Source organism: Sus scrofa, chromosome 16 (assembly GCF_000003025.6).
Source record: "Sus scrofa isolate TJ Tabasco breed Duroc chromosome 16, Sscrofa11.1, whole genome shotgun sequence".
NCBI classification, from domain to species: domain Eukaryota; kingdom Metazoa; phylum Chordata; class Mammalia; order Artiodactyla; family Suidae; genus Sus; species Sus scrofa.
Window position 1 is genome coordinate 43,005,318 of NC_010458.4, and position 14,803 is coordinate 43,020,120.

The window sequence follows — 14,803 nt, forward strand, 5'->3', positions numbered from 1 at the left end:
ATCCAACTAGAAACCATGAGGTTGCTGGTTCGATCCCTGGCCTTGCTCAGTGGGTTAACAATCCGGCATTGCTGTGAGCTGTGGTGTAGGTTGCAGACACGGCTCAGAACCCGAGTTGCTGTGGCTCTGGTGTAGACTGGTGGCTACAGCTCTGATTAGACCCCTAGCCTGGGAACCTCCATATGCTGCAGGAGCGGCCCTAGATAAGGCAAAAAGACAAAAAAATAAAAAAGTAGACATTCCCCCAAAGGAGATATGCAAATGGCCAATAAGTACATGAAAAGATGCTCAACATGAATAGCCATCAAGGAAATGCAAATCAAAATGACAGTGAGATACTGATTCACATCCACTAGGATGGATATCATCAGAAAGACTTAAGTGCTACAAGAAAGCAGAGAAACTGAAACCCTCATATACTGCAGGTAGGAATATAAAATTATAGAGCCCCTTGGGAAAACAGTCTAGCAGTTTCTCAAAAGTTTCAGGTAAAATTACCATTGACCCAGCAGTTACACTCCTAAGTATGACCCAAGAGAAAATGTATCTCCACACAAATACTTATACATGAATAAAAGCAGCATTATTTATAATAGTCCAAAAGGAGAAAAACCCAAATGTCCATTAACTTATAAATGAATAAGAAAAGATATTATATCCATAAAATTATTATTCAGTAGTAAATAGAAATGGTGTACTGATATATACTACATGTGGCTTAAACTTGAAAACATACTAAGTCAAAGAAGCCAGGAAAAGGCCACATATTGTATGATTATATTTATATAAATGTATAGAACAGGAAAATCCATAGCAAGAAAAAGTAGATTAATGGTTGCCTAAGGCTGGGAGGTTGAGAAGAAAATGAAGAGTGACATAATCATTGTCGGGTTTCTCTTTTGAGGGGGGTAAAAAAGTTCTAAAATTAATTGTAGCAATAGTTATACAACTTTGAACATACTAAAAACCCCTGAATTGTACACTTTAACTGAATGAATTGCATAATATGTGAATACTAGCTTGACAAAACTTTTAAAACGAAATTTGATTGATGTTATACTTTACAAATGCAGAAGATTTTTCTATAAGCTTTCTCTCAAGATGGTTGGTCTCACTCTTTTTTCAGGTTATGAACCACTGACACTACAACATCCTATGTTATGTACAGTATGATTATACTAGAGATTACAATATGAAGCTACTGCCTTGTCAAATATTTTGGTTTAAGGGTTAGAGGAATGAAGAAAAACACCCCAATCTCTTAAACCCATTATTTCATTCTCATTTATCAAAGAATTCTACACTGAGATTTAGTATAAACCCAGACAAAAAAAGTAGGTTTTTTGGGGGGTTTTTGTTTGTTTGTTTGTTTGTTTTTTAATGAAAAAAGGAAGGAGTTCCCATCGTGGCTCAGCAGTTAATGAATCCCACTAGGAACCATGAGGTTGGGGGTTCGATCCTTGGCCTTGCTCAGTTGGTTAAGGATCTGGCATTGCTGTGAGCTGTGGTGTAGGTCGAAGACGCGGCTCGGGTCCTGCGTTGCTGTGGCTCTGGCATAGGCTGGCAGCTACAACTCCGATTAGACGCCTAGCCTGGGAACCTCCATATGCGGCGGGAGCAGCCCAAGAAATGACAAAAAGACGAAAAAAAAAAAAAAAAGAGGAAGAAAAGAATTTTAGGTACTTAGATACTGAAATTAAGAAGCCACTCAAATATACACGTGTACAACTAAAAATAACCCTAATTTTTAATAGAAAGTGTAATTTTATAGAACAATACTTTGCCAATCTCAGATTCTTAATTTAAAAAATAATTGGATACTTCTAGATACCATCTTCATACACATTTTAAAGATTTACATATTTAAATGTTAAAGTGTCAAAGCCTAATTCAGAGTTTCCTTTCAGTTTTATTACAAACACAAAAAAGTATTGAATGCTTATGAGAAACATATATAAAAGAAAACATTTACATGTACCTACCTCCCACGTAGAACTGGGTGTTTGTAAATTCCATCTTCAAGTGCTTCAAGCAGTTGTTACTCTGTTACTCTGACAGCTTAAATCAGGTCGACTCCAGGAAAGATAGCCAGAAGATGATGGCAAGTGAATTCTTCCACCTTTATGTATTTCACCAAATCAGAGAATGCCTATGGCAATTTAAAGGGGAAGAAACAATATACATATTGATTTAACGTTTTCCATAAAATGCCACATTTGTGACTCAATATTATGTTTGAACCTTCAGAACTAGGCACCCCATGACCAAAAATTCCATCTTTCATGTTTTTTTTCATTCCTTCACCCACGTTTCTAGTCCTTTCCTCGCATTTACTTCCATCTTAATAAAGTAGTTATATTTAGCATTTCCATTTTTGGAAGATTTACTTTTTATTTTATTTTATTTATTTTATTTTGTCTTTTCTGTCTTTTTAGGATCGCACCCACAGCATATGGAGGTTCCCAGGCTAGGGGTCGAATTGGAGCTGCAGCCACCAGCCTACGCCACAGCCACAGCAGCACCAGATCTGAGCCACCTCTGTGACCTACACCACAGCTCATGGGAATACCGGATCCTTAACCCACTGAGCGAGGCCAGGGATCAAACCTGCAACCTCATGGTTCCTAGGTGGATTTGTTTCTGCTGCGCCACGGCGGGAACTCCAGATTTACTTTCATATTACCACCACTTTCTCTTTACAAATATTGCAATTGCAGTCACTAGTTCCCCCCTGCCTCCTGACAGAATCATGTGGAAGGCGCCCCAAGGCAAAGAGCATCCAGTTTTCAAGCTCTCCAAGGGGACCCACTCCAAAGACTTCCTCTGGAGACCACTCTAAAGTTTAACAAATCACACTCCCAGGACACGTTTCTACAAACTCAACTAAATTAATCATGTAGAAGGTTAAGAGTACTTGTATTTTCAGTGAAAATGTCATTATAGGAGGTCTTTTGTTAGTATATTAAATGTTGCCATATTTTAAACTTTCGAAATAATTAAGAGCCATGTAGTAACTGTGACTATACAGTCCCAGTATCAAAAGTTCTGAATAATGGCATATCAATCAAGGCTGGCTTTAAAGAATGGTTAATCTCTTTTCCCTATGTAGACTCTTAGTATTTAAAATCCATAATAAAAAATGGTTAGGTTATGTGTCAGGTACTCCATTTGCCCCATAATACTGACTGCTTTCTCTCACTGCACAAGTAAGAAGGGAAACGTGGGATAAGAACAAGAACTTTCGTGAAAATTTTCAATCCACTGCTTCTCATATAATCAAGGCCTGAGTGCACACCAAGTTTAAAATATACAAATGACGAAGACACACCTTCATTTAAAATCTCACCGAATACAAAGTCAATTTTTTTTTTTTTGTCTTTTTGCCATTTTTGGAGCTGCTACTGCAGGATATGGAGGTTCCCAGGGTGGGGGTTGAATCAGAGCTATAGCCACCGACCTACGCCAGAGCCACAATGTGGGATCCAAGCCATGTCTGCGACCTACACCACAGCTCAGGGCAACGCCAGATCCTTAACCCACTGAGCAAGGCCAGGGATCGAACCCACAACCTCATTGTTCCTAGTCGGATTCGTTAACCACTGAGCCACGACAGGAATGCCACAGAGTCAAATTTTTAAAAACTTGATGTTTTTAATTTTCAAATAAACTGAACTAATTCAGAATGCTATTTCTGAACAGAAAATAAAAATCTGATCCATTAGGTGAATGGAAAGGTTTTCTAAATAGGACTTTGCATTTACTGAAAACAATCTACTACAACTATGTTTCAAAATCTAATTATAGTTATTTTAAGGCAAATTTTGTTTTTTTAAATAAATAATGAAATCACCTGAATTGAGTAGTGCTATATCAGCATGAGTAGCTTCCAACATTGCATTAGTTAACTAAGTTTCCAAGGTTGCACTCAGACTTACAGTAATTTCACTGCCATCTAATTCTGTATTAAATGAGCAGAGAACTTCTAACACACTAAGAGAAAAAATAAGCCATCTGAAAATCAACATTTCTTTATTAATTTTCTCCTATTTTTTTATCTGCAGCTCAAAATCAGATTATTGACACTCTTCTCCAAGTATCAGAGTACTAAAAGTATATCAAAATACTTCATATTACAATCATTTACTTTTATATGCATTTTAAAAATTATTCAGCCTGATCTACAAGACCAACCCTCCAGGGGAAATTGAGGTATAAATTAGTTTTATTCCTTCTGAAAATGCATTGGCAAATGATATCAATCCATAAGTACCCTGTTAAAAAATATCATAGATCATTATGAATTATATTTGCCTTTTAATAATAAGGCAATTCTATAATTTTTAAATCAGTTGAAAACTTTTATCACAAATACTTCTCACACGTCTTCTTCTACTCTGCAGAATTTCTTGAGGAAATTACTTGGTGGGAGCCTTAGTGGTAATGAAGTAATAAAGAACTACTCAATTTTCAACAATAATACATTTTTAAATGGAAATATAGTTGCTTTAAAATATGTATTAGTTTCAAGTGGATAGCATGGTGAATCAATACTTTTACAGAAGCTATTACAAGATAATGGCTTTAATATCCTGTGCAGTACAATATACCTTGTTACTTATTTTATACATCATAGTTTGTATTGCTTAATCCCCTACCCTTACTGTGCCCTTCCTCCCATTCCTCTTCCCACTGGTAAATCTGATTTTGTCATAGAAAAGAGAAAGTAGGCTAGTGGTTTCCAGGGGCTGAGGGGAGAGGGGAATTGGACTGGCTGCTGATGTGTTCAGAGTTTCTTTTGGGGGATGGTGGAAATCCTCTAAACTGATTGTGATGATGGTTGTGGTATAACCTTATTAATATACTAAAAACTAATGAACACTTTAATATGCTAAATTTTTATCTTGGTGAAATGTATATATGCATATGTGTGTGTGCAATCAAAACACAGAAGATCTATGGGCCAGGTCCTACCCGAGAGCAGCAATTTTCAGCCCAACCCTGAGCAGATGTCCCCTGCCTCACATTTGATCTCTGTGCTGACTGGATTCACTTTTTACTGTTCCTGCTCTAAGATAAAAATGTGAACTAGAATTCTCACATAAATATGGTGCTACTGGTGATGGGCTGTGGCCAACCTTTTTGGAAAGCACTCGATATCAAGAACAAAAGAAAGGAGTTCCCACTTTGGTACAGTGGGTTAAGAACCCAACTGCAACAGTTCTAGTACCTTCAGAGGCACAGGTTTGATCTCCACCCTGGATCGGGTATATCCATAGGTGCGCCACCAAAAAAAAAGAACGATAGAAATTATTATACCCTTTGATACTCAGATTCCCTCCAAGAAAATATACCATAAGGAAATAATTAAAATTATAAAATAAGTTTTAGGGAGTTCCTGTCATGGCTGAGTGGGTTAAGAACCCACTTAGTATACATGAGGATGTGTGTTCAATCCCTGGCCTCACTCAGTGGGTTAAGGATCAGGCATTGCCGTGAGCTGAAATGTAGGTCACAGAAGTGGTTTGGATCCCATCTTGCTGTGCTGATGGTGTAGGCCAGCAGCTGCAGCTCCAATTAAACCTTTTAGACTTTCTTCTAAAAGTAGCTAAAGACTATAGTTGACTTTAGATAATGAAGTTAACTATTACAAATTTGAATTCAGATATAAATGCTATGTTCGAAAGTTAAGTGTGACTTGTAGCTCTGTATTTCTATTTTGTAAATAAACTCATTTATATCACTTTTTTAGATTATACATCTATGTGATATATTTTTGTCTATTTTTGTCTTTTCCAGAAATATGCCCAGGAGTGTCATACAGTAGTTCCATTTTTAGTTTTTCAAGGAACTTCCATTCTGTTCCCCACAGTGGTTACATGAATTTAGACTCCCACTAACAATGTATGAGGGTTCCTCTTTTCCACACCATCTCTAGCATTATTTGTAGATTTTTTGATGATGGCCATTCTGACTGGGGTGTGGTAGAACTTTACTGTAGCTTTGATTGTCATTTCTCTAATAATTAGCAATGCTGAGCATCTTTTTGTGTGCCTGTTGGCCATCTGGATGTTTTCTTTGGAGAAATATCTATTTAAATCTTCTGCCTATTTTTTGGTTGGCTTGTTATTTGTTTATATATATATATATATATATGTATACATATGCATACATATAGAGAGAGAGATAAATAGCACAGTATATGAGCTGTTTGCATATTTTGGAGATTAGTCTCTTATTGGCCACATCATTTACAAATATTTTCTCCCATTCTATAGCTATCTTCATTTTTTTTTTTATGGATTCCTTTGCTGTGCAAAAGCTTTTAAGTTTAATTGGGCCCAGTTGAATTATTTTTGCTTTTGTTTCCGTTATTCTAAAAGATGTATCCAAAAATATTGCTACAACTTATGTCAAAAGGTGTTCTATGTTTTGCCCTAGATTTTGGTATCTGATCTTACATTTAGGTCTTTAATCCATTTTGAGTTTATTTTTAATGTATGGTGTTAATGTTCTAATTTCATTCTTTTACATGTAGCTGTCAGTTTTCCCAGCACCACTTATTGAACAAACTGTCTTTCCTCCATTATATATTCTTGCCTACTTTGTGGTAAATTAATTTACCATAGGTGTGTGGATTCATTTCTGGGTTTTCTATCCAGTTCCAAAGATCTGTGTTTTTGGGGGGGGCGGGGAGGTTGTGCCAGTGCCATACTGTTTTGATTACTATAGCTCTGTTTTATAGTCTTAAATCAGGAGGACTGATTTCTCCAGCTTTGTTATTCCTTCTCAAGTTTGTTTTGCCTACTTGGGGCCTTCTGTGTTTCCATTCAAATTTTAAAATTTTTGTTCCAGTTCTATAAAAAATACCATTGGTAATTTAATTGGGATTGCATTGAATCTGGAGACTGCCTTGAGTGTTATGGTCATTTTAACAATATTGATTCTTCCAATCCAAGAACATAGTATATTTTTCTGTTTGTATGGTCTTCAATTTCTTTCAGGGTCTCATGGTTACCTCCTTAGGATTATTTCTAGCAATTTTATTATTTTTAATGTGATGGTAAATGAGATTGTTTTCTTAATTTCTTTTCTTAATTTCTTTCTGATAGTTTGTTGTTAGTGTATAAAAATGCAATATATTTCTGTATATTAATTTTGTATCCAGGTCAATATCACTGATGAACATGGATGCAAAAATCCTTACCAAAATATTAGCAAACCAAATCCAACAATACATTAAAAGGGTCATACACCATGATCAAGTGAGATTTATCCCAGGGATGCAAGGATTTTTCAATATTCACAAAGTCAATCACTGTAATACACCACATTAACAATTTAGAGAATAAAAACAATATGATCATTTCAATAGATGCAGTAAAAGTTTTGATAAATGGATGCGGAATTTTATGATTAAAAAAACTCTCCAGAAAGTGGTCATAAAGAGAGTATACTTCAATGTAATCAAGGCCATATAGGACAAACGCAATGGCTAACATCATACTCAATGGTGAAAAGCTGAAAACATTCTGTCTGAGATCAAGAACAAGACAAAGATGCCTACTCTCAGTATTTTTACTCAATATAGTTTTGGAAGTCTTAGCCACAGCAATAACAAGAAATAACAGAAATCCAAACTGAAGAGAACAAGTAAAATTGTCACTGTTTGAGAAGACATGATATATACATAGAAGATCCAAAAGATGCTACTGGAAAACTACTAGAGCTCATCAATTAAGTTAGCCATAGTTTTTAAAAGATGAGGAGTTTACTGTTGCCTGGTCAGCCAGGGTCCTAAATGCTTAGTAACTTCTAACATTCCTGGGCAGCTCATCCCTTAGTGTCTAGCCACTTTAATTAAAAACCAGAACAATATCCAGCTGCACTAAAAAAGACAGAGACAAAATAACCATCTCTTTGGGATAACCTGACCCAAAAGCAGATATAGCACACTATGTCATTTCACCCATTGATACTTGCTAAGGTAAAAGTTTTTACTTCCCCAAAGAGAGAATGAGAAATTCAGTTCCCTGGGAACCCACACCCACAGGAACAACCCCATATACAATCTCCCATCATCGATTTGCATTGAATCCTACCTGGCACAACAGTGCTGAAAGGAAAAAGGAAAGCAGCAAAATTTACCAAAGAACAAGAGTCAGAAGAACACAGCAGAGATTAAAACTGTGACAAAATATTCTCTCAAGAATTAAAAAATAAAAGGAAGTAACAAAAGTCAGGAATATTAAAAATGTTGATGGTGAGAAAAGAAGAGGAAATGGCAACAGTGTGTATAATATGTTCCCTTTGTGAAAAATGGGGAAAGATAAGCATTTATATTCTTTTTGGTTTATACATAAAGAAACTCTGTAAAGAAGCCTAAGAAACTAAGAATAAAGTTTACCTGAGGGGAGTCAAAACTGAGCAGAAGGAGCTAAGCATAGAAAGTCTTTTTACTCTAAAATTAATATTTTTTGGTTATTGGATATGTTAGTATATTACCTATATAAAAATTATTATTAATATAATTAGTCATAAATAACTAATGGACACACTACTCCTAATTACTATTTACTTATGAAAACATGAATCACGATTTTCAAGGGAACAGTTTATTTCAGAGAACATGGATTATCATTTTGTCTCGGAACATTTTCAGATCTAGATAGTCCTTTCTAAACCTAAAAGCAACTACAGTTGAGTTTTGTCTCTCTACACATAACAATAATCAGAATAAACATCCAGTAAAACTTTTAATTCTGAAATATTTACCACAAATGTAATGTTGTTTCACTAATTTTGAATTTGTGTTAAATTTTAGAACTGAACAGATGTTTATATTTTAATGTCTATGATAAAAATACAAAGCATACAATATATACAATCATGTTCAAACCACTTGAGAACAAACTGAAAGGCTTTTGATTGTGCTAGTGTATTCTTCATGAGGCCAGAAGTCATAATGGAATTCACACTGTACCAAGCATTCAATTCTTGTTAAGTGAAAGAAAATGTCCTAGAAGGTATTATAACTAGTCTATTTATCAAAACTATACCAACAAGAGCTTTACATGTTCTTTTAATGAATAAAAGAAATTTCATCAATTTAAGAATATAAGCTATTAATTAATATATCAGAATTAAAGCAATAAATAGAAACAAATTAAATAAACACAATCCAACAAAATCAAGGCTGTGTGCCAACCCCCCATTAGTTTATAGATAGGAAAAAAAATTACTCTTAAAGAAAATGTTCTTTTAGATATGGGGATAAAATAGGCAATGTCAAAATATTATCAATTTTCAAATTCTGGAGTCCACTTTAGAAAACTCTATCAGTGAACTGCTCAATTGCTGTTCAAACTCAAACCACAGTTTTATTTAAAATGTATTGAAAGATTAAACTATCTACCCTAAATAACTTCCATAAGCAGTTTACATTATAACTTGTCTCAACATTTTCATAGTACAATATAATACATAAAGTGGAATATACAGTCCTTGAAAACTGTATTTGCACAGTATTTTAATGACGTGGTATGCTGGATATCTTCAACAGATTCCTCCAGATTCACTTTCTTTTTCTATCCTGCTATGGGCTCAGGTAGGCCAGCCTCTATGGATTGCATCAGCTGGCTTCCTGCTGGTTTAAACCAACGGGAGAGTCAGACAGAAATTTGAGAGGAAGAGGTAGGGGAAGAGAATAGGGTCAGAGTAGTTATTCCCCTAATTCTTCTTCTTTCTGGATCTTTGCAGTTTGGTTGGAGCCTTCGATTGAAGGTTATGGTTTCTATCAGCTAATTTTTATGCAGAATCCTCTGTGGCCTTTTCAGGCTTAGAAATGCCTCTTTATACTTGACTCCATACTAGTATTATCCTCACTCTGCACTAGTATTTCTAATAGAGATATAATATAATCAACATATACATAATTTAAATTTTTCCATATAGTCACATTATTAAAAGAAACAAATATGAGTAATTTATATCATTTAATGTGACAAATCAAAATTATCATTTCAATACATAATCATATAAAAATTAATAAAAATATTTTACATTCTATTTTCATAGTAAGTCTTAGAAATCTAGTATGTATATTAACATTAACAGCACACCTGAATTTGGACTAGTCATATTTTAAGTGCTCAATACTGTATTATCCCTTCTTTATATTTTCCTTCCCTCTTCCCATATCTTTTTAAATAGTCTTTTTATTAATCTTTCCTCAAATTACCTATGTGGGTGTGTTATCCATTTTCTCCCAGGATGAAACTGATATGGATGGGGAAATTCTTGATCCAACATTTAGGAAAAAGTAGTATGTTAAATCATACAATTACATTACAATCTCAACTACATGAAAAATGCACATAAACTACAAGGAAATATCACAAAATATTACCATAAAATGATAGAATTTTGAGTGTTTTCTGTTTCTTGGTACTTTTCTATACTTACTAAATTGCATCAAAAATAATTTAAAATGTCAAAACAAAAAACTAATAGTTAACATAATTGATAAACTGAATATAACCAACAGGGATTAACTCTTTGTTCTTTCTTTACTAACCCAACCCCCCCAAAAAACCCCATTAAAAATGGAAAATCAAATACAGATTTATAGTATAAACAGAATGTCAACATCACTTACAGTAAATCAACATGCTCCTCAGTAAGGGGAGTCAAGGAGTTCCTATCATGGCTCAGTGGTTAATGAACCCCACTAGTATCTGTGAGGATGCGGATTCCATCCCTGGCCTACTCAGTGAGTTAAGGATCCAGCCTTGCTGTGAGCTGTGGTGTAGATCGCAGACGTGGCTTGGATCCCATGTTACTGTGGCTCTGGCGTAGGCCAGAGGCTACAGCTCAGATTGGACCCCTCACCTGGGAACCTCCATATGCTGTGGGTGTGGCCCTAAAAAAATGGGTTGGGGGAGTCAACACTGCAGAGCTCAGACGATGCTGCTAGTACACCGAGTCTCCAACACTCGCAGTTCCCTTCTTTTACAACATAAGTAAGTAGAACAAAGTTAGCACATATGGTCAAGTTTGGAGTTTGGACTAAAATTAGTAACCATATATATACTAAATTTAAATGTGGAACATTGCTAGATACTAACTTCTAAATCCACATGATAATGAGTTCAGAAATATCCCTTCATGTGTGGCAGACAAAACAAATAGCAAAGAGATAAAAGTGGAAAAGGGCAATTAAAACCTAGGGACTAATTGCCACTCTTTCTTCATTCATTATCTTTTGTCACCCAAAGGCGAAAAGTCCACTTGGAGATGGGAAGGATGGAATAAATGACAGGATGACCCCAAATCACTTCCTCTGCAATTATTTGACCTTACCAACCACCTGCTCTTACAATAGATGTCCCTAAATATAAAAATATTTAACATTCTTTTGTTTCTCCAGATCAGCCTCTCCAATGGCCAGTTTTACTGTAATAACAAATAAAATCAGAAACCATTTAAATATTTAATAAAGTAAATAAAATATCATCTATTGACTAGAATACCATGTAAACAATAAAAGCAATGCTGTACTGAACATCTCCTCAGAAAAGAAAATCATGGACTTGGAGAAGAGACTTGTGGCTGCCTGATGGGAGGGGGAGGGAGTGGGAGGGATCGGGAATTTAGGCTTATCAGACACAACTTAGAAAAGATTTACAAGGAGATCCTGCTGAATAGCATTGAGAACTATGTCTAGATACTCATGTTGCAACAGAAGAAAGGGTGGGGGAAAAAATGTAATTGTAATGTATACATGTAAGGATAACCTGACCCCCTTGCTGTACAGTGGGAAAATAAAAAAAAATAAAATTAAATTAAAAAAAAAAGAAAAGAAGGGAGAAAATAAAGTAAAATGATGAGGGGAAAAAAAAAAAAAGCAATGCTGTAAAAGAGTATTTCATGCACTCCAATGTAAAGGACTTAATGCCACTGAAACTTAAAAGTGGGTAAAATGAATTTTTATCTCACATATATTTGCCATAATAAAAATATTATTTAATACCTGGGGAAAAGCATTGTGGGTTTTTTTAAGTGAAGATGCAATATGGCAAACCAGTAGCAACCAATCATTACACAACAGAAATCAATGAACCCATTTGTTCACTGTATAAAATTTAGAAAGGCTCAAAAAAAAAAAAAAAAAAAAAAACCCAAAAAACCAAAACCAAACAAACAAAAAACTTCCTGTGCCACTCAGCTCTAACCACTATTAAACATTATATATCTGTAAAATGGGACAGGTGGATAGAAATTAATCCCAATTAGTTCCCGTCGTGGCTCAGTGGTTAACAAATCCGAGTAGGAACCATGAGGTTGCAGGTTTGGTCCCTGGCCTTCCTCAGTAGGTTAAGGATCCAGCATTGCCATGAGCTGTGGTGTAGGTTGCAGATGCAGCTCGGATCTGGCATTGCTGTGGCTGTGGCATAGGCCGGCAGCTACAGACTACAGGTCCGATTAGACCCCTAACTTGGGAATCTCCATGTGCCATGGGAGTGGCCCTAGAAATGAAAAAAATAAATAAATTAATCCCAATTAATGTCCCTTTCTATATAAATTCCCTAATAATCTCTTCAATATAGGTAAATAATGCCCATATCAGTATCTTCTCATCAAAATCCCACACATTTCATCAAGTTCAAATATTTTTTTCTTACCTGTTATCTGTTCACCAATAAAAACAGCTAAAATGATGCCGAGCACTTACAATTTTACCTTTCACTGTGTATCTATTATCTTGTTTAATTCATACCAATACCCAGTGAAGGAGTACCATTATTTTCCTTATTTTAAATAAAATAAAACTGAGGCATTGATAAATTAGTAACTTTTTTTTTTTTCAGGATCATTTAACTAGAGATCCAGGTCAAACTAATGCCAAAGCCTGTGACCTTAACTACTCTGGTAATACTGCTCACTTTTGTATAGGCACAAATAAAATCTTGCCACATAAAATCAAACCTAGGTGTGACTGCAAGTTTTCAGATTTATTGAACAATTATGTTCATCAGCTCCCGTATGCTCTGTCTCAGCCTACCTATAAGGTGATAAGTCAACTCTTTTCATACTAAATAATCTAAAGTATTAAATACATTACTTTATAAATTTTAAGTAAGAGTAAAAGAAATAACTCATAAATACTCTAAACCGCAAAATATACTCCCAATTCATTTAAAATAAAATCATATGCTTTCCTTTCAGTATTGTACTTAAAACTGAAAGATATAAGCAGTCACCACTAACAATCAAAAGTGCATTCAAGACACTGAACTTATTCAGATGTTGCAAATGAAAAAAATTAAGAAGTTTGTTGTAATTTTATGCCTTTATCAAAAGCAAAGAAGATATTGCAGATAACAGCATGAAGATATTTTCTTACATTTAGAGTAAAATTCCAAGTATGAGAACATACAGAAATGTCATAAATAAGATCAGTTCTGATAAGCAGCAGCATACTTCACCTTCTAGCCTATTTGCATTCTGAAAAGATAAGCTAAAAGACAGTATCTTAAGTCAATTATATTCTCCACTTAAATATGAAACGTTTCCACATAACATGTCCTCATATTACAATTTGAAATCCCTTAAAATACTCTAAGGCATGTAGGAAAACTCAAATTATCCTACAAAATACAACTCCTTAAATATAAATGCTGTCCTCTGGGTACAAGGTTTAAGATTATTTGTTTGACGTATTGCTACATCTTTAAACAAATTACATCAAGTTTGTTGTAAAATAATGCCTCTGCAAACACATAATCTAGTGTTCTAATTGTTTGCAAATCTCCTCTAACTCATTATTGAACACTTCCTTTACCTTATTGCCTCCCCTTGCTTTTCTTTTTTTTTAAAACTTATTTCTTTTTTCTAATTATTTCCCCAATACAATTTTTATTCTACTGTAGAGCATGGTGACCCAGTTACACATACATGTACACATTCTTTCTTCTCCCATTATCATGCTCCATCATAAGTGACTAGACATAGCTCCCAGTGCTACACCAGCAGCATCTCATTGCTAATCCATTCCTAAAGCAATAGTCTGCATCCATTAACCCCAAGCTCCCAATCCACCCCACTCTCTCCCCCACCCCCTTGGCAACCACAAGTCTATTCTCCAAGTCCGTGAGTTTCTTTTCTGTGGAAAGATTCATTTGTGCCATAACTTAGATTCCAGATATAAGTGATATCATAGGGTATTTGTCTTCCTCTTTCTGACTTAACTCAATATGAGAGTCTCTAGTTCCAGCCATGTTGCTGCAAATGCCATTATTTCATTCTTTTTATGGCTCAGTAGTATTCCATGGTGTATATACTCCACATCTTCCTAATCCAATCATCTGTCAATGGCCATTTCGTTTGTTTCCATGTCTTGGCTGCTGTTGTGAATAGTGTTGCAATGAACACGCAGGTTCATGTGTCTTTTTCTAGGAATGTTTTGTCCAGATATGTGCCCAAGAATGAGATTTCTGGGTCATATGGTAGTTCTCTGTATAGATTTCTAAGGTACCTCCATATTTTCTCCATAGTGGTTTTACCAGCTTATATTCCCACCAACAGTGCAGGAGGGTTCCCTTCTCTCCACACCCTTTTCAGCATTTGTTATTTGTGGACCTATTAATGATGGCCATTCTGACTGGTGTGAGGTGGTATCTCATGGTAGTTTTGATTTGCCCTAATCAAACTGACAAGCTTTTGCACAGCAAAGGAACAAAAAGAAAACAAAAAGACAACTTACAGAATGGGAGAAAATAGTTTCAAATGATGCAACTGAAAAGGG

The 14,803-nt window shown here is 35.1% G+C and overlaps 1 long non-coding RNA gene across 2 annotated transcripts in view; it reads right to left on the reverse strand.

Annotated features, from left to right (window-relative positions):
* Positions 1–14,803, reverse strand: part of LOC110257331 — a 126,816-nt gene that overhangs the window by 69,895 nt on the left and 42,118 nt on the right. For both annotated transcript variants that reach the window (XR_002339809.1, XR_002339810.1), the window contains exon 2: positions 1,983–2,149. This is a non-coding gene — a long non-coding RNA (uncharacterized LOC110257331). The remainder of the gene's footprint in view (positions 1–1,982; positions 2,150–14,803) is intronic.